The sequence below is a fragment of the Lynx canadensis genome, chromosome A3 (genome assembly GCF_007474595.2).
Source record: "Lynx canadensis isolate LIC74 chromosome A3, mLynCan4.pri.v2, whole genome shotgun sequence".
In the NCBI taxonomy this organism is placed as follows: Eukaryota; Metazoa; Chordata; class Mammalia; order Carnivora; family Felidae; genus Lynx; species Lynx canadensis.
In genome coordinates this window covers 34,518,759-34,537,800 of record NC_044305.1, presented here as the reverse complement: position 1 = coordinate 34,537,800, position 19,042 = coordinate 34,518,759, and positions in this window count along the sequence as shown.

Genomic DNA, 19,042 nt, shown 5'->3' with positions numbered 1-19,042 from the left:
GTGACCTTCATTGCCAAGTATTAGTTATTAGATCTGATTGCATTCTAACTGACTGACTGCTTGAGTCACATACTAATTGCTAATGACACATGGATAGTTTACCAGATGTAGCCGAGCCTGAGTCATAAACCTTTATTTGTAACCAAAGGTGTGGGATTTCATGATTGACAGTACCCTTAAGACCACACACGATGGAAACGGAACTGATCCTTAAAGGAAACAGGAGCACTCTACAATGACATCATCTAAAGGGAACCCATTAATGCCAACTGCATGCACAATGACTGCAGAAGAATAGGAGTATCTTCAAAGAACCTATAATTCTTAATTTAAAATACTGGGGTTGGGGTGCCTGCGTGGCTCAGTTGGTTGAGCGTCCGACTTCAGCTCAGGTCATGATCTCACGGCTCGTGAATTTGAGCCCCGAGTCAGGCTCTGGGCTGACAGCTCAGAGCCTGGAGCCCACTTCAGATTCTGTGCCTCCCTTTGTCTGCCCCTCTGCTGCTTGCACTCTGTCTCACATTGTCTCAAAAATAAATAAACATTAAAAATTTTTTTAAATAAATAAAATACTGGTGTTATTTTAACACCCATGAAACATGTTAGAAACATGTTTATAAAACCATGTTTATTTTTCTCAATAGCTGAACATAATCATCTTAACCTAATAGTTGATTGCTCTTCTTTCTCTGTGTGATTTTGTGTTATTCTTTTTAAAATTTTTCTTACTATTTATTCATTTTTGAGAGAACTAGAGAGAGACAGTGCATGAGTGGGGGAGGGGCAGAGAGCCAGAACGTGAATGAGGGAGGGGCAGAGAGAGAGATGGAGACACAGAATATGAAGCAGGCTCCAGGCTCTGAGCTGTCAGCACAGAGCCTGATGTAGGGCTTGAACCCACAAGACGTGAGATCATGACCTGAGCCGAAGTCAGATGCTTAACTGACTGAGCCACCCAGGTGCCCCTGATTTTGTGTTATCCTACCAGCAGCATATATTCCCTGTTCCAAGCAGCTAAGTTTCCACCTGTCCTAACATGGAAGGCCCATCCCCATAGCTGTAGAGTGGTGGCGCTCAGGTTCAGTGTGCATCAGACTCAGCTGGAAAGCTTGTGTAAATGCAGATTTCTGTGTACCACATCTCGAGATTTTGGTTTAGTAAATATGGACTGAGAATTTGCATTTCTCACAGCTTTCCAGGTGATGCTGATGCTGCTGTTCTGAGGAACAAATTATGAGAGACACTGCCTTATGGAAAATGGATGGAAGAGTCGGCATGTTTGTGTGTTGACAACTGCAGATGGATTTTAGCTGGACATTAGAAGGTCACTGTAGACCTAGACGAGAAATGGCTGGCCTCAAAGCAAACATCAAAGGAAATCAAAACAATCTCTGTTACAGGGTTGGATCCTCACATAGTCATGGATAGAATTGAAAAGGCTTTGATTGACAAAGTTCCAGGAGGACTTCATGATTGAACAAAGCGATTCAGCCAAAGACAAGGATCACATAAATAGCCTTACCTTCTTCCCAGTTGAGCCCATGGCTTCACATGTCCTCAAAGTAGCTGCCATTAGCTAAAGAAACGACGCGGGGGCTAGCACAAACTAACAAAAAACAGATTTGAGATCTATGTTTAGGATCAGAACTATGTAATGACGTGAGTGTACTAAATTTTTGAAGCCATTGCATTGCCAAAGAAACTGTGAGCCAGGACTGAAAAAGTTTGGCTTGTTTGAACTTTAAAATAACCTTCTGTCTCCTTCACTTGATTGTAAAATACATGAAAAGAGGGACTTTTTTTTGCCTGTGTCTTTATTTTTTTTTTTTTAATTTTTTTTTTCAACGTTTATTTATTTTTGGGACAGAGAGAGACAGAGCATGAACGGGGGAGGGGCAGAGAGAGAGGGAGACACAGAATCGGAAACAGGCTCCAGGCTCCGAGCCATCAGCCCAGAGCCTGACGCGGGGCTCAAACTCCCGGACCGCGAGATCGTGACCTGGCTGAAGTCGGACGCTTAACCGACTGCGCCACCCAGGCGCCCCGTTGCCTGTGTCTTTAAGTCATTGTACCCAAGGTTCCACTGCACCACAGGGGCTCACACAGAGCATAAGCTTAGTAAATATGTGCTGGGGAAAAATGAAATAAAACAATGCAAAGCTTCAGAGAACTGAAAGTTGAGCCAGCTAGAATCAGGCTATGAAAGCTGTGTATCCTAAAGAAAAGCATACTTGCTGTGCACCCTGGATATGGCCATGGAGGCATATGGACAAGACAGAGACACCTTGAGGGCAGATCTGGGGACTTGGGGTACAAGGACAAAAGGGCTGTTCCCAGACAGCAGAATCCAGGCTCTGTCAACATACTCCCTCCGCTTTAGGGTACTTGTGGGGAAAGGGAGTTCACGGTGTCTGCCTAGCAGGATCTCAGATTTGCTATGTGTGTATCTCCCATAATTTCCTTTTTTTTAAAAAATTTTTTTTAACTTTTATTTATTTTTGAGACAGAGAGAGACAGAGCATGAACGGGGGAGGGGCAGAGAGAGAGGGAGACACAGAACCAGAAGCAGGCTCCAGGCTCTGAGCCGTCAGCCCAGAGCCCAACGCGGGACTCGAACTCACGATCCGTGAGATCGTGACCTGAGCTGAAGTAGGACGCTTAACCGACTGAGCCACCCAGGCGCCCCAACCCATAATTTCCTTTTATGAACAGGTTTATTTGGTCTCTACTGGATCATTGTGCAGCGTATGTTGTGGGAATTTGCAGATGATTTGTCTTTTCAGATAACAGGGCATTGGACTATCAGGAGCCACATCTGGATGGGGTGGTCTCTGCTGTCACCCGTGATCCTAGAATTGGGCTAGAGGTAGGGGATGAGTGGAGCTTTGAGTTGTCTCCCTTGGGGTCGGAATACGTTCTTGCATGGGAAGAACAGCGGACAATATTTGAGAACCACAAAGAATGAACTGTGAGTTCACCTCTCTTTTCTGGGCTCATGGATAGCCTGCCTTTCACAGGCTCCTTTGAAGGAAGGTGTGGCCACATGACTGGAATGTAGTTGTCTTAGTTCGGGCTGCTGTAACAAAGTACCATAGACTGTGCAGCTTATAAACAGCACACACTTATTTCTCACTATTCTGGAGGCTGGAAGTCTGAGATCAGGGTGCTGGTGTGAACCCTCTCCCAGGATGTAGACTGCTGACCTATCTCGTATCTTTACATGGCAGAAGGAGAATGAGCTAGCTCTCTGGCCTCTTCTTGTGAGGGCACTAATCCCATTCATGAAGGCTCCAACCTCATGACTCAATTACCTCCCAAAGGCCCCACCCCCAAATACTATCCCATTGGGGGTTAGGTTTCAACATATGAATTTAGGTGAACACAAACATTCTGTCTATAATAGTAGACGATAGAACGTTCATGAAGGTTTTCAGGCTTAGAACATAAAGATCTCCCATGCGTGATTCTCCATGCTTTCTTGGTATGTGTACTATGTGGAGGTTAATATGCTGGGCACCCCTCACAGCCACCTGTTGAAATGGCAGCACTTCCATCAGTATGAGCCTCTGAATGATGGTGTAAGTTACCTACCACCTACTAACCATGGACTTTGGGTTTTATGAAAGGGAAATAAATTTTTATAGTGTGAAGTCACTGGAATGTAGGGCTTATTTGTTATAGCAACTAAGATGACCCTTATTATTCTCCTTTAAAATTTTAAACTTTTGCTAATGTAAAAGTAATCCATCCCTGCCCTGGAACACCCTTCAACATCCAAACTAACAAAATCTACCAATTATCTCAAGGTCAATTCTACCTCTTGCCTAAATCTTTTCCTTTTTTTTTTTTTCTTAACACTGCCTTGTATTAGTTTCCTGGCTTTAATTAGTATCACTGGTCCAAAATCAGTGTGTTGGCAGGGCTGTGCTGCCTCTGGAGATTCTAGAACAGAATCTGTTCCTTGCATCTTCTACCTTCTGGGGGCCACTCCTTGCTTTGTGGCCAGACTTCAAGGCCAGCATCTTCAAATCTTTTTCTGCTATCTTCCCACTGCCTTCTCCTCTGCGTGGGGGTAATCTTTCCTTGTTTCCCTCTTATAACAATACTTGTGATTGCATTTGAGGCCTATGTAGATAATCTAGGATAATCTCCCAATCTCAAAATGCTTAACTTCTCACAGCTGCAAGTACTTTTTTTTTTTGTGCTTATTGCACATATTTCTCATAGAATATAAGTTGGAAGCTAACTTCATCTAGTTCAGAATTTTATTATATATTGCTTTGTATTGATCTTGGTTTCACATGTTTCCTATCATATGTAATGCTGATACCATTTAATCATTTATTCATTTATTCATTCAACAATTATTTATTGAATATGTAGTCTATGACCATAATATGAGATTATAAAGGTAAACAGTGGTCAATCACACCACCTAAAGGAGTTCACAAAATGGTACATATTACTATACAGACTCTGGCAACATGGTGTGATGCCAATAGGAAGTGAGTGAAAAGTACACCATGTACTGTGACACATAACACAGACAATACCAAGCTGAGACCTGAAAGAGCTACTCTGGTAAGGTGGGCAGTAACTGGGGGAAGAAGGTGGACAGGGTGAGTAGAATATGCAAAGGCACTGAGGTTCCCAAGAGGATGTTTTGTACATGGAAGCACAAGTGGCTCCTGATCCAGCTGGAATACAGAGTGAAGGCAGTGGAAGGTCACAGAGAGGCAAACAGAGGCCAGACCATGAAGGGACACCCTTGTATATCCTGACAAGGATTTGGGCTTTATCTCAAAAGCAAAGTGGAGGGCAGGGTATCTGAAAGATGTGAAAGTGAGGATTAAGCAAGCAATCACATTGGAGCTTTAGAGACCTCACTGTGGCAAGGTTTAAAGGATGGACTGGAGTTAAGCTGTAGTGGTCTCAGGAAGAGAAGCTTCCCTTCTCTAGATACTCCTGGCTTATTTCAATATCAAAACCTTTCTTCAGTACTTCCTATGAAAATTTGGACACTATTTTGAGTGGAATTAAGTTTTTCAGTACCAAATATGTTCAAATAGCAAGATCCTTCTGTCATGAAGAAGCAGAGCTTGGACTGAATTAGCCATCAAAAGATAAAATGTCAACACTATCCAGTAGAACCTTCTGTGATGATGGAAATTCTCTACATCTGGTCTATCCAACACGGAAGCCACTAGCCACATGAGACTATTATTGTATGCTGGCCCATTTACTGAGGTAAGTCACAGCTAACTTTGATCTAAACTTTTCAACAAATAGGTACACACATGAGTGCATGCACAAGTGTTTCTTTCTTTCTTTTCTTTTTTCTTAAGTAGGCTCCACCCATAGCATGGAGCCCAATGCAGGGCTTGAACTTGCAACCACGAGATCAAGACCTGAGCTGAAATCAAGAGCCAAATGATTAACCAACTAAGCCAACCAGGTGCCCCCATGCGTAAGTATTTTTGAGCATTATTGTGTATTGCAAGGGAAGCGACAGAATAGGCACAGGCACAGAGACAGTGGAGGCTGACTGGGGGGAGGCCATGGGGCCAAGTTGGAAGCCAGGGTAGGGACCCAGATCCATAAGTCAACCAGTAGACCAAAGGGCCTCTTTATGACTTCTTGCAAGCGTGGAGATGTTTAATGTCCTATCTGTGTTTGTTAAACTCTTCCCTCCAGTGGTTGTTCAGATGAAATGTCAGAATACGTGTAAACTGTAAAGTGCTACACAAACTTGAGGTAGGTTTTAATTATTGCTGTTATCTTGGAGTATGATATTAAAAGATTCTTCCACTTGTGCTTTCTTCTGCAGCACATATACTAAAAAAAAGATTCTTCCGCTTGAATTCCTTTAGACTGTCACTTTTGTCATTCAGTTGGAAACTTTCTGATATCCACTGTGATTCTCCTTTGACCTATGGGGTTATTTGTAAGTGTGTTATTTAATTTCCAAATATTTGACGTTTTTCTAGCTATCTTAAGTTACTAATCTAATTCCATAGGATTTCAAGCTCTTGCAATTCATAGAGAGCTGTCTTCATGCCCCAGCAGTTGATCTACCTTGATGAATTTACTGCTTCTACTTGAAAAGAATGTGTATTTAGCAGTTATTGGGTAAGGTGGTTATAAATATTGATTAGGTCAATGTGGTTGATACAGACTCTTTTGTTTTAGAAAAAAATTAAATGTCCAATCGTCTGAGGAATGGAAATTAAATATGGTACATTCATACAGAAGACTATTTTATTCCTAAATTTTCATGAACAATTTCACCCTGGATATTCTCAAACTTAGAAAGTTCTGTAACTACTCACCATAACTCTGGATTTTTCCCTTCAGAAAAATTCCCTGAGTAGATGAGAATGACAGACAGTTATTGATGGCTAACTTTGCACAAATCACAATGAAGTATTTATCATCAGAACTTCTGAAGCCTCAGAACCCATCAAGCCTCAGCTTTCCAAGTACTTACCTGAAGGCTTTCCAAAGCTAGTGACCCAGGAATCTGGAAATGGTTACATTTTGCTCTACTTCATGATTGAGCGCACACTCTATTGCATCAGCTAATTCCTCTAAAAGGGTGAGAAGCTGGGGGGGTCTGAGAAGTCTATCTTCTACAGCCGCTGTTCAACTATGAGCTGTAGCTTCCATATAAGCTAGAAGTATGGCCTGATATTGAAGGTTCAGTATAGGCAGAAATACAGGAAACATTCATTTAAAATCAAATGGAGTTTGATGAATGGTGCATTTTATGACTCAGAGTTTTTGGCTACAAGCAGCAGAAATGAACTCTGGCTGATTTGAGTTCCCCAAATTAGGAAGAGTAGGTAGTGTCTGTAAAGAGGAGGAAAGATAGATAAGTGGGATTCAGAAATGGGCAGGAAACAAGGTGAGTCCAGGTGTGAGGACCGCTCTGCCATATTGCAGTTGCCGTGGCCCCTGGGAACATAAGCAGCTGCTGCCTCCCAAGTAGGGAAAGGATTCAGAAATTAGCAGAAAAAAAGAGATAAATGCCCACTGAATAATAGTTTCTTACTGTCTTTATGATAGAATATATTCACATCACAAGGCAAAAAGAGGGCTTTTTTTGTTTTGTTTTGTTTGTTTGTTTCATAGTTTATCAAGAGAAGTAGGTAGCACTTTAATAGAATGCTTACTCTGCACATTGGCCCGGACGTCGGAAGAATGGATTCAGTACTGGATTTCTTATGTACGAGCTGTGTCGTCTCTGTCACGTCCCTGTTTTCTTGACCCTCATTTCCTCACCTGTAAAGGAGCAGATTAGAGTAGATAAACCCTAAATTATTTATCAACAGAGAAACTCTCTCTTAGCACTATACAATAGAACTTTCTATGATTGTGGAGGTGCTCTACATCTGCTCTGTCCAACATGGAAGCCACATGAGACTCTTGAGCACTTGAAGGGTGGCTAGTGTGACTGAAAAGCTGAATCTTCAATATTAATTAATTTTAACTAATTTAAATAGCCACACAGGACTAGTGACTATCATATTAGACAGTTCAACTCTAAATTATAAACCCTGTAAAAGCAGGGCCTTGTCTGCCTTGCTGATTTATCTACCGTCAGGGCCAGGCACAGTAACTAGCTGAGCATCTGGTAGGTAGCAAGATTCTTTAAATATTCATTGGGCCACAATGGTGCCAGTCACTGCGCAAGGTACTGGGTGTCAAATGTGAACCCACCCAACACGAATCAACGTTTTCATGGAGCTTACATTCTACTGTGGAAAACACACAACGAAAATATAAGTAAAATTTTTAGTGTGTTGGATGGTGTTAAGACCCAAGGGAGAAAAATAAATCAAGAGGTTGATAAGGAGTATGAAGGCTGGAGCAGGGGGGTTGTTATTTAAATAGGGAGATTGGGCAATAAGAAGGTGACATTTGAGTAAGGACTTGCTGAGGCTAGAAGTTAGCTGTGTAGATATCTGGGACAGCACACTCTAGGCAAAGGCCCCAAGGTGAGATCATGCCTGGAATGCTTCAGAAACTGCTAGATGCCAGTATGCCTTTGTTGTAGGAGGGAACAAGTGGAGGGATGATAAGTAAGGGGATTAAAAAAGTAATGTGGCATATGAGAAGGGTGGGTGGTGGAAAGTGGTCCCTGTAAAACCTGGTAATTTTTTTAAAGACTGATGGAAATTATTGGAGGCTTTTGAACAGAGAACTGTGATATGATCTGATTCATGTTGTAAAAGTCTCACACTGGCTGCGCAGTTAAGAGTGTTTAGGCCAAGGGAAGATGTAGAAGGACCATGCAGGGAGCTATTCCAAAGATCCAGGCAAGAGGTGGTGGTGACTTGGAATGCAGTAGCAGGGGATGTGGTGCGAATGATCAAATTCCGGTTTTAGAGGTAATGCCAGCAGCACTAGCTAATGGATTGGCCATGGGCTATAAGAGACATGAGGCAAAGATGACTGGAATTATTTTGCCCTGAGCAACTAGACTAATGGAGTGGCTGTTCACCGGGCTGGGCAGGACTGTGGACCAGGCAGATTGGAGCACTGACCAGAAGTTCCACTGGCATCTGTTGAGTCCAAATCTAGAATGAAGAATGAAGGTACTCTCTGAATCCTCCAGCTCCAGGGATATAAAAGTCTCTCATTAGACCAGAAGGTATTGATTGCCCACCTTATGGGACCTAGAGTAGCATGGTCATCTGGACCTTGCTCTGCTATTGTGCCAAGGTGTGGAGATTTTCCCCAGTCCCCTCCCCTCCTCCTGGAACCCTCAGGTGTCTATGACTGCCCATTTCTCAAAGGGCAAAGCATTCAGCCGGCCACTGTTTATTCTGCCTGAAGGAAGTTGTCTAGACAATGTTTCACTCCATGCTAATAAAGTTTTGCTTTTTTATTTTAAATTTAATTTTAAGGTGGTGAATAGATTGAATACATTGTGTTTGTTCCCCAAGTTGCTTCCACTTTGAGGCTAGAAACCATTACACAGTTTTAACACAAAAGAGACTTTCAAAATGTGTATATCCTGGGGATGGACGTGCCCTATTGTTAGGATATTTAAAAATAAATTTGCCTTTATTTTACAAAAGTTTGCTTAAAACCAGAAATGTGTGATATAGAAAGTAAATGCAATTAACTTCAGAATGCATGGCACTTGGGTTAAAAAAATACAGTTGAGGGGCGCCTGGGTGGCTCAGTCAGTTAAGCGTCCGACTTCGGCTCAGGTCATGATCTTGCGGTCCGTGAGTTCGAGCCCCGCGTCGGGCTCTGTGCTGACAGCTCAGAGCCTGGAGCCTGCTTCAGATTCTGTGTCTCCCTCTCTCTGACCCTCCCCCGTTCATGCTCTGTCTCTGTCTCAAAAATAAATAAACGTTAAAAAAAATACAATTGAAAAAGCTTGCTTCTTTGCTTCTTCCTTTCTTCCTCCCTCCCTCCCTCTCCTTTCTCTTCCTTCCTTCCTTCCTTCCTTCCTTTCTTCCTTCCTTCCTTCCTTTCTTCCTTCCTTCCTTCCTTCCTTCCTTTCCTTTTCCCTGGAAAGGATTCTAGGTTTTGGAGTCTTTCATTTATGAAAGTCTAGAAGTTTGGCATTTGTGTGTTCTTGGGGTGGTGCCAAGAAAATGAGATGTTATCTGATAAGACTGAGGGCTCTTTGATTTCCTGAGAGAGCACGAACTTGGAGAAAGAGAAGCCTACAGGAAGGTAACTGGAAAGGAATCCCCCATAGAATGACTACATTCTGCCAAGCTTTCTCTTGACAAAGCAACTGCTGAAGAGGGACTGACTGCATTGTTAGGCCAAGAAGCCACTCAGGACATCTCCCTATTTGCTCACTGGTGAGTTCCTGGCTGATGTTCCAGAATTTGCATTTCTGACACGATTCCTCAGAACATTTTTACACACATGAAAGTTTGAGTATATTTGCTCAAAGATGTCCTGTTGGTGAGTTTTGCATGGTTGAAAACTGCACAAGTTTGAAGCTGACAGTTCACAAAAACTAGAACTCAAGGTGGAATGAGAGCTCAGTTATCTGGAGGTCATTTATTATCTAACTTGAACTGCCAAGAGCAGAGCCTGAGAAACCGAAACGAATGTCACAAAAATCATAAACCAAAACTCACTTATCTTCCAGAAAATCTCTTTAGACCCTCTTTTAGTGGACATTTCTTTTGAGCTGTGTGCTCTAATAAGGTTATCTGATCTTAAAGTCTTCTGGAAATTTGAAAGAGCCATTAAAATGGGGAAGTGATTTTCTGGAGCAGTGGTTCTCAAAAAGTCTGATTCTGGTACCAACAGCATCAGCATGCCCTGAGGACTTGTTCGAAAAGCAAAGTTCCTGGGACACCCGGGGTGGGGTGGGGTGGGGGTGGGGGAGGCGCTCAGTTGATTGAGCTTCGGACTTCAGAGCCGTTGGTGAATTCAAGCCTCACGTCGGGCTCGCTGCTGCAGTCAACCTGTCAGCACAGAGCCTGCTTCAGATCCTCTGTCCCCCTCTCTCTGCCCCTCCCCAACTTGCGCTCTCCCCAAAGTAAATAAATATTGAAAAAAAATGCGAAGGTCCCATCTGGCCCTCTCCTACAGGATTAGAAATTCTGGGGGTGGGGCCCAAACTTCCGGAGTTCAACAAGCCCTCCAGGTGATTCTGAGGCAAGTTCTAATTTTGCTTCTGCTGTCAGGGCAGAAGCAAAGAGCAAAACTGATGACAAGGGAAAGGACGGGTAAAACAAACGTAGGACCCAACAGGCAAAGAGAGGTCTTAGGATCCCATAGGATTGCTTAAAGGAGAGAGGAGGGGCAAATGTCAGTAAGAGGGGCCAGGTTGAGTAAAAGACACAGTCATGAAACAATTGTATGGCTGAGACATAGATTTTAAAAGGATGGTAGAGAAGATTCTAGGAAGGCAGTGAGGGGGATCATTACAGGCTATATAAAGAATTTGGCTTTTTTACTTCAAAGTAATGTAGAGCCACTGAATTTCTTTTTTTTTTTTAATTTTTTTTAACGTTTATTTATTTTTGAGACAGAGAGAGACAGAGCATGAACGGGGGAGGGTCAGAGAGAGGGGGAGACACAGAATCGGAAACAGGCTCCAGGCTCTGAGCTGTCAGCCCAGAGCCCGACGCGGGGCTCGAACTCACGGTCGGAGAGATCGTGACCTGAGCTAAAGTCGGACGCTTAACCGACTGAGCCACCCAGGCGCCCCTAGCCACTGAATTTCTAATGGTAGACTAACATGGTTAAAAAAGAAAAAAAAAAGTTTTGTAGTTGAAGGGAAGATTTCATTTCTCCAGAGATGCGGAATAAATGAGGCACTATTACATTCAGTTAAATGGTGAATAGTGCCCTGGGAATAACCCTGAAGTCACAGACCCAGAATTCTGCTGTAACAGGATCTGGTCTGACCAGTTGTGGTGTACCTGGAACTTTATTTTGAGACAGGAATCTTGGCAGAAAATGAAAACAGTCATGTTAACATTTCAGAGTATCTTTCAGTGTTACGTAAATATAACTATCTCTCTTCAAAAAAGCTTCCATTTCATTCTAACAATATTTCCACAGGTAAAATTTGGTTTCCCATTTTCTCTTCACACCTTTGAGTTTTTACTCACAATTTTATTATTCATACTAATAAATGCTAAAATGAAACCACAGTTTTATTATTCATACCAACTGCAGTGGAATTCAGCCTATGGAGAACAATTACTCATTAGTGGTCATGATTTTCTTTCACTTTCTTCAGTTTTTTGCATTTCTTTTTAATGAGTTTTGTAGACTGCCACAAAATTACATGCCATGTTGCTCTGCCTAGTTGAAAGCTGGGTGGAAATACCAAAACAAGATATCCAAAATGTCCTTCAGAGGGGAGAAATACAGTAGATACATTAAAATATATATTTCTATGAGCATTATTCAGTAGCTGCATTGCTTGGTGCTCTATGTTTAAGTTATCAAGCAGTGGGGCACCTGGGTGGCTCAGTCAGTTGAGTGTCGTGCTCTTGACTTTGGCTTAGATCACAATCTCATGGTTGTAAGATTGAGTCCAAAGTCAGGCTCCACACTGACAGCACAGAGCCTGCTTGGGATTCTCTCTCTCTTGTCCCTCCCCTGCTTGCACTCGCTCATGAGCTCTCTCTCTCAAAAAAGAAAAAACAAGGGTGCCTGGTGGCTCAGTTGGTTGACCATCTGACTTCGGCTCAGGTCATGATCTCACGATTCATGAATTCTAGCCCAGCATTGGGCTCTGGGCTGACACCTCAGAGCCTGGAGCCTGCTTCAGATTCTGTGTCTCCCTCTCTCTCTGCCCCTCTTCTGCTTGCACTCTCTCTCTCTCAAAAATAAATAATAAAACATAAGAAAAAAAAAGAAAAAAAATCAAGCAGTAAAAAACCCCCCAGATAACACCTTAGTGACTTTAGAAGTTAAGATGTCTCATTTAAATGCTGTGTCAAAAGGAATGACAGTATTTTAAAACAGTCATGCTAATTTGAGGTACACTGCTGTCAGGCTACATGAATATCTGTCCTGCCATGGGTGAGAGAATGTGCACTCTTACACCTATGAAATGCAGCTCTTGGGGTTTCCATTTAGTGCCTTGGCCCCCCTGCCCTAATACAAAGAGAGATTCTACTTCCGGTGACCAGCACAGTTTCAAATGTGTTTTAGTTCTTGCTGGTGCTGGTCTTTTTGAAATAGAAAAGAAAGATGCAGGTTGCATTTGATGGCCTCTGCTAAAACTTCTAAAAGCATTCTTCTAAAATTCACAAAATGTTCTCTGCAGCTTTTCTATCAATGTGGTCTTTTGTTTATTGCAATATTGCAAAATAGAACATCCACTTATATAATTGAAACAAATAAAAAACACATTACTAGCATTTTTTGTTTAATGTTGGTTGCATAGAGACATGATGGATGTTCCTTTCATGATGTAAAAAAGAATATGTATGTGAGTTATGTTGGGGAAGAATGCCTTTAATTGATAAATCTCTCTCTCTCTCTCTCTCTCTCTCTCTCTATATATATATATATATATGGCTTTAAAAATGGGTTTTGGTCTTAGAGGTTAGTATGGTTTTAAAATGGTGTTACATAGGGGAAGGGAAGCAAAAATAATATAAAAACAAGGAGGGAGGCAAACCATAAGATACTCTTAAATATAAAGAACAAACTGAGGGTTGCAGGAGGGGTGTTGGATGAGGGGATGGGCTAAATGGGTGATGGGCATTAAGGAGGGCAAATGTTGGGATGAGCACTGGGTGTTATATGTAAGTGATGAGTCACTAAATTCTACTGCTGAAACCATTATTATACTATATGTTAACTAACTTGTATTTAAATAAAAAATAAAAATACAAAATATAAAAATATTCCACAAAATCACCACAATAAATGTTGTTTTCTACTGCAAAAGAAAGAAAGAAAGAAAGAAAGAAAGAAAAAAAGAAAATGGTGTTAAAATTCCCATAGATCTTGAATAACTCACTTGTGGGCGCACACACACACACAGAGATTTATTTCACATCTTAAAGTGCTATAGTCTAAAAATAGGTAAGGAAAAAGTCATCACCATTTCATAATCTTTACTATTCCTATGTCCCTCCAAAATGAGAAGGTAATGGTTTTAACCTTATTGAATCCAATTTAAAGTAATGGGCACACATATTCAAAATGTTCAAAACATTTTAACTTTTTTTATACATGAAGGGAAGTGCCTGATTCATGTGCTGCTTTCTTTATCTAGATTTTTTTTTCACTTTTCCAAAACTTGCCACCCTTCAACTTCTGTTCCATAAAGTCTTATCTTCTCAGGATCTCTTGAGGTCACCTCCTTCAAGAAATCTTCCTTGATTTCCTTCTAGCAAAAAAGTCTGAATCAAGAGCCTTTCCTTTGTACTCCCATGAGGCCCCCTCTTGGCACTTACAACTCTGTTGTTTTTTGTTTTTTTGTTTTTTAACTTTTATTTATTATTGAGAGACAGAGCATGAGCATAGAAGGGGCAGAGAGAAGGGGAGACACAGAATCCAAAGCAGTTTCCAGGCTCCAAGCTGTCAGCACAGAACCCGACATGGGGCTTGAACTCAAGAGCTGCGAGATCATGACCTGAGGCGAAGTCGGACACCCAACCGAATGAGCCACCCAGGCGCCTCTACAACTCTATTTTAATCTTTAGTTTATCTATCCATCCTCCCTGAAAGACTGAACCCCTTTAAAAGTTGGAAGAAAGTCTTGTTTGCTATGACATCTTCAGGGCTCAAAACAGAATTGAATTATCACTTGAGTGAATTCCTATATTACTGGGAGGTTTCATCTGGTCATTATGTTCAGGCATCCAAAAAAATCTCCTGAATGATCTACTGAATGTAGCAGTTTGTAATATTTGACTCATCTGTTTCACAGATTTATAATGAAAACCTTGCCAATATATCTACAGTGGTTAAGAGAACAAACTTTGGAACCAGAATGCTGGGGTTCAAATCACAATTCTGAGACCTTGGAAATTTTGCTTAAATACTTCATGTCTCATTATCTCATCAATAGAAGTTTGTTTTGAGGAGTTAATCAATATATATGTGTGCAGCAATTAGAAGAGTTCCTGGCACATAGTAATCACTGCATAAGTGCACACTGCTATATTTACTATTATTACTATTTGTAAAACAACTTAGTAACTAAAAAGACAATTGACTGTGTTTTGAAAAACTAGTTGTCTAAATATATATATATTATAAATATATATTACATATCGTATATATTTATATAAATATAAATTTATATTATATATTATATATAAAATAAATTTATATTATATTATAAATGTATATATTATATGTTATACATATTATATATATTTATACATAAATTTTCTTTATTCTTTTTATTCTGTATCAGTGGTGAGATAAAAACAAGGATTCTAAAATCCATTTACAATCATATTTATAGTTCCTATCTACCAAAGGCATTTTTTCCTTAATTTTCCCAAATCATAAAATCTAGGCCCTCCCTAGCAATCCCCTCTGTACTGAAAAGAATCTCATGCTTTGACACAATTTGAAATTCAAACTTGACACAGGTTCCACAGCACTGTGGGTCGTGAACAAAGAGGACATTCCTTATGTCATATCTTTATATGAGCATATGTCTTGTCTGAGTCTGAGAATGAAGTCTGTTACTATTATGCTCAACAAAGTATAAAGCAAGTATTTCGCACACAGGTCGTGTCTACCTAATTCATGCTGTCCATGTGTAAGACATTTTCCCTGCACTCTTTTTGGCTTGATATTCACACAAGGAGGTCAGAGATGATTCATACATCAAAAATACTCATCTTCAGAATTTCCCTATATAGTCTTAGCCTTAAACATTTAGAGACTCCTATTGCTTTGTTTTCAAACTTTTTAAAAAATAGTTTTTGAATTTTTTTTGAGAGAGAGAGAGCGCAAGCAGAGGAGGAACAGAGAGAAAGGGGGACAGAGGATCTGAAGCATGCTCCACGCTGCTGACAGCAGTGATCCCAATGCGGGGCTTGAACTCACAAACTGTGAGATCACGACCTGAGCCAAAGCTGGACGTTCAACTGACTGAGCCACCCGGTGCCCCTGTTTTCAAACTTTTATTCACCTTTTACAGGTTTCCCATTGACAAGCATTAAAACAAAACTGTCTTCTAATATAGGAGAATATAAAATAACTTCTCTCCTGTATCTAGTCAGAGCTGAAATATAACTCCTGCCTTGAGGAACACAACACGTGTGTTGCCCATAAAATGATCACAGAAACACCTGCTTTCCTAAAGCTTTAGTTCCAGGGCAACAACGCCTATCTACTCACTGTAGAGAAGCCATTGTTCCCGTTTGATACACTAGGAAGACAAAGGCAGCAAAACAGGGACAGAGGGTTATTTTTTTTCGAAGTCACAGAAAGAATTGGAGGCAGAGAGAGAAAGGGGAGGCAAGCTCCTGGGGCTTCCCTTTGTTAAGTGACTTCCCTTTGTTCATCTACTTTGTCAGTTTTCAATAGTAGCATTATTTTTGTCTGTATAAGTGGGACAAAGCTTTAGCCAAAAAAAAAAAAAAAAAAAAAAAAAAAAAAAAAAAAAAAAAGGAGCAAGCCTTGAAAATGGAGAAAAACCACTTAAAAATGGATTCCACTTGGAGATACGAAGCTATCACCTCACCAAATACCTGCGTATAGCCCAGGATCAAAACACTGAATAAACGCACTAGCGCCACCCCATCAACGTTCCGGCATTCCTCCGTTCTCCCGTGGATGCACAGGGAAACTTCTGAACAACACAGAACAGAGGGCCACTTAAAATCTTAAGCATCACTTGAGTAGAGACGGCTTTATAATCTATGCTTGCAGGACAGAATTCTAAAAATTAATGTTTTGTGGCTCTGATGTCACTGAAAGAAAACTGCAGCATGGGCATACATTTTCATGCCAGGACAATGAACATTTTAATGTACTTCTTGAAGACCTTCTGCAGTGCAGGAAGACAAGTTGCTGCCGGAAGAAGACGATACAATGAGAATGTCACCTGGAACACCAACAATCTTATCCAACAAAAAGCGTAATGAGAACACGCTGTCAAACGGTAATTATTACCTTTGGATAACTTAGGCATCTGCAAGCCGTTTTATCTAGCACACCTTTTATGTGTGGACTGTGGTCTCCATGTAAGGCTCTCTGATTTAAATTAATGCCTTCTTCAGGAATGTGTTGCATGGTTCAGATGTCCAGCAGCTCTCATTTGCTTGGTTGCGGATCCCCAGGGTAATAATGGCTAACGTTGACCAGGCACTGTTTGTCAAGCAGGGTGCTACATTTACGTGACTTTTCCAATTTTATGCTTATTACGAAGGTACCTTCAGAATTCCTGTTTTGTGAGAAAACAGTATTACTGAGCACGAGCAGCTTGTCTGAAATCTTGCTCTTATGAAATTTCACAATAGTTTTGAAACCAAGTGGTTTGTCTCAAAAAAAAAAAAAAATCTACACCACTAACCACTGGGTAACACTGTCTCACAAATATTACTTTAAATCAAATATGCATGGGGGCGCCTGGGTGGCTCAGTCGGTTAAGCGTCCAACTTTGGTTCAGGTCATGATCTCACCCTTGGTGGGTTTCAACCCCAGCTCGGGCTCTGTGCTGACAGCTCAGAGTCTGGAGCCCACTTCAGATTCTGTCTCCCTCTCTCTGCCTTTCTCCTGCTTGCACTGTGTCTCTCCTTCTCTCAAAACTAAATAAACATTAAAAACTTTTAAAAATCAAATATGCATAGTATTAAGTCAATTCTAGTTTGTTTAAAACAATTGTGGATTGCTCCCAAACTGCTAATTCTAATATCATTTGCCTCATTTGTTTTGTACATAATATATGCTATATTCTGAGACAGTGATGTGGGTTTAAGATTTATGCTTCAAAGTTGCCATTTACCCCTAAACGTAAGACAGGAAGCCATCAAAATCCTAAAGGGGAAAATGCAAAAACCTCTTTGACCTCAGCCGCAGCAACTTCTTACTCAACACATTTCCAGAGGCAAAGGAAACAAAAGCAAAAATGAACTATTGGGACCTCATCAAAATAAAAAGCTTCTGCCCAGTGAAGGAAACAATCAACAAAACTAAAAGGCAACCACTGGAATAGAAGATATTTGCAAATGACGTATCAGATGAAGGGTTAATATCCCAAATCTATAAAGAACTTATCAAACTCAACACTCAAAAGCAAATAAAATCCAGTGAAGAAATGGGCAAAAGACATGACTAGACACTTCTCCAAAGAAGACATCTAGATGGCTAACAGACACGTGAAAAAATGCTCAAAATCACTCATCATCAGGGAAATACAAATCAAAACCAGTAAGATACCACCTCACACCTGTCAGAATGGCTTAAATTAACAACTCAGGCAACAACAGATGTTGGCAAGGATGCAGAGAAAGAGGATCTCTTTTGCTCTGCTGGTGGGATGCAAACTGGTGCAGCCACTCTGGAAAACAGTACAGAGGTTCCTCAAAAAGTTAAAAATAGAACTACCCTACGACCCACCAATTGCACTACTAGGTATTTATCCAAAGGATACAAAAATGCTGATTTTATGCTTATTACAAAGCATACGGGCCCCATGTTTATAGCAGCACAATCAACAATAGCTAAAGTATGGAGTCCAAATGTCCATTGACAGATGAATGGATAAAGAAGATGTGGTATATATATATACAATGGAGTATTACTCGTCAATCAAAAAGAATGAAATCTTGCCATTTGCAACTACGTGGATGGAACTAGAGGGTACTATGCTAAGTGAAATTAGTCAGTCAGAGAAAGACCAACATCATATGACTTCACTCATATGTGGAATTTAAGATACAAAACAGATGAACATAAGGGAAAGGAAGCAGAAACAATATAAAAACAGAGATTAGGACAAAACATAAGAGACTCTTAAATATAGAGAACAAACTGAGGGTTGCTGGAGGGGTTGTGGGTAGGGAGATTGGCTAAATGGGCAAGGGACATTAAGGAAGACACTTGTTGGCATGAACACTGGGTGTTATACGTAGGAGATAAATCACTGGAATCTACTCCTGAAATCTTTATTGTACTATATGCTAACTAACTTGGATGCAAATTAAAAAAAAAAAAAAAGATCTTCTCCTTCTCTCTGAAAAAAAATGCCATCACTGACCATTTACTTTGCTAATCACTATTCTGATTATCTGTAAATCACCAACTCAACCTTAGTGTCATAAAACCACAGCTGGTTTTCACTGTGATCCTTCCTGGTTCTGAGGTTGACTGGGCTCAGCAGGGTGGTTCCTGATGGCATGCAGTTGCAACCAGATAGTGGCTGGACAGTCAGGCTGACAACATGTCTGGAGTCATCCTCATAAATGCTTTGTTTACATGCCTGATGCCCAGGCTGGAAGGATACAAATAGCTGTGGGCTGGAGGAGGCCGAGCTCCATGTCTCTTTATCTTGGTGTGGTCTCCCCAGCATGGCGGCTTGAGGTAGCCAGACTTCTTAGATGGTTCAGGGCCCCAAAGCTGT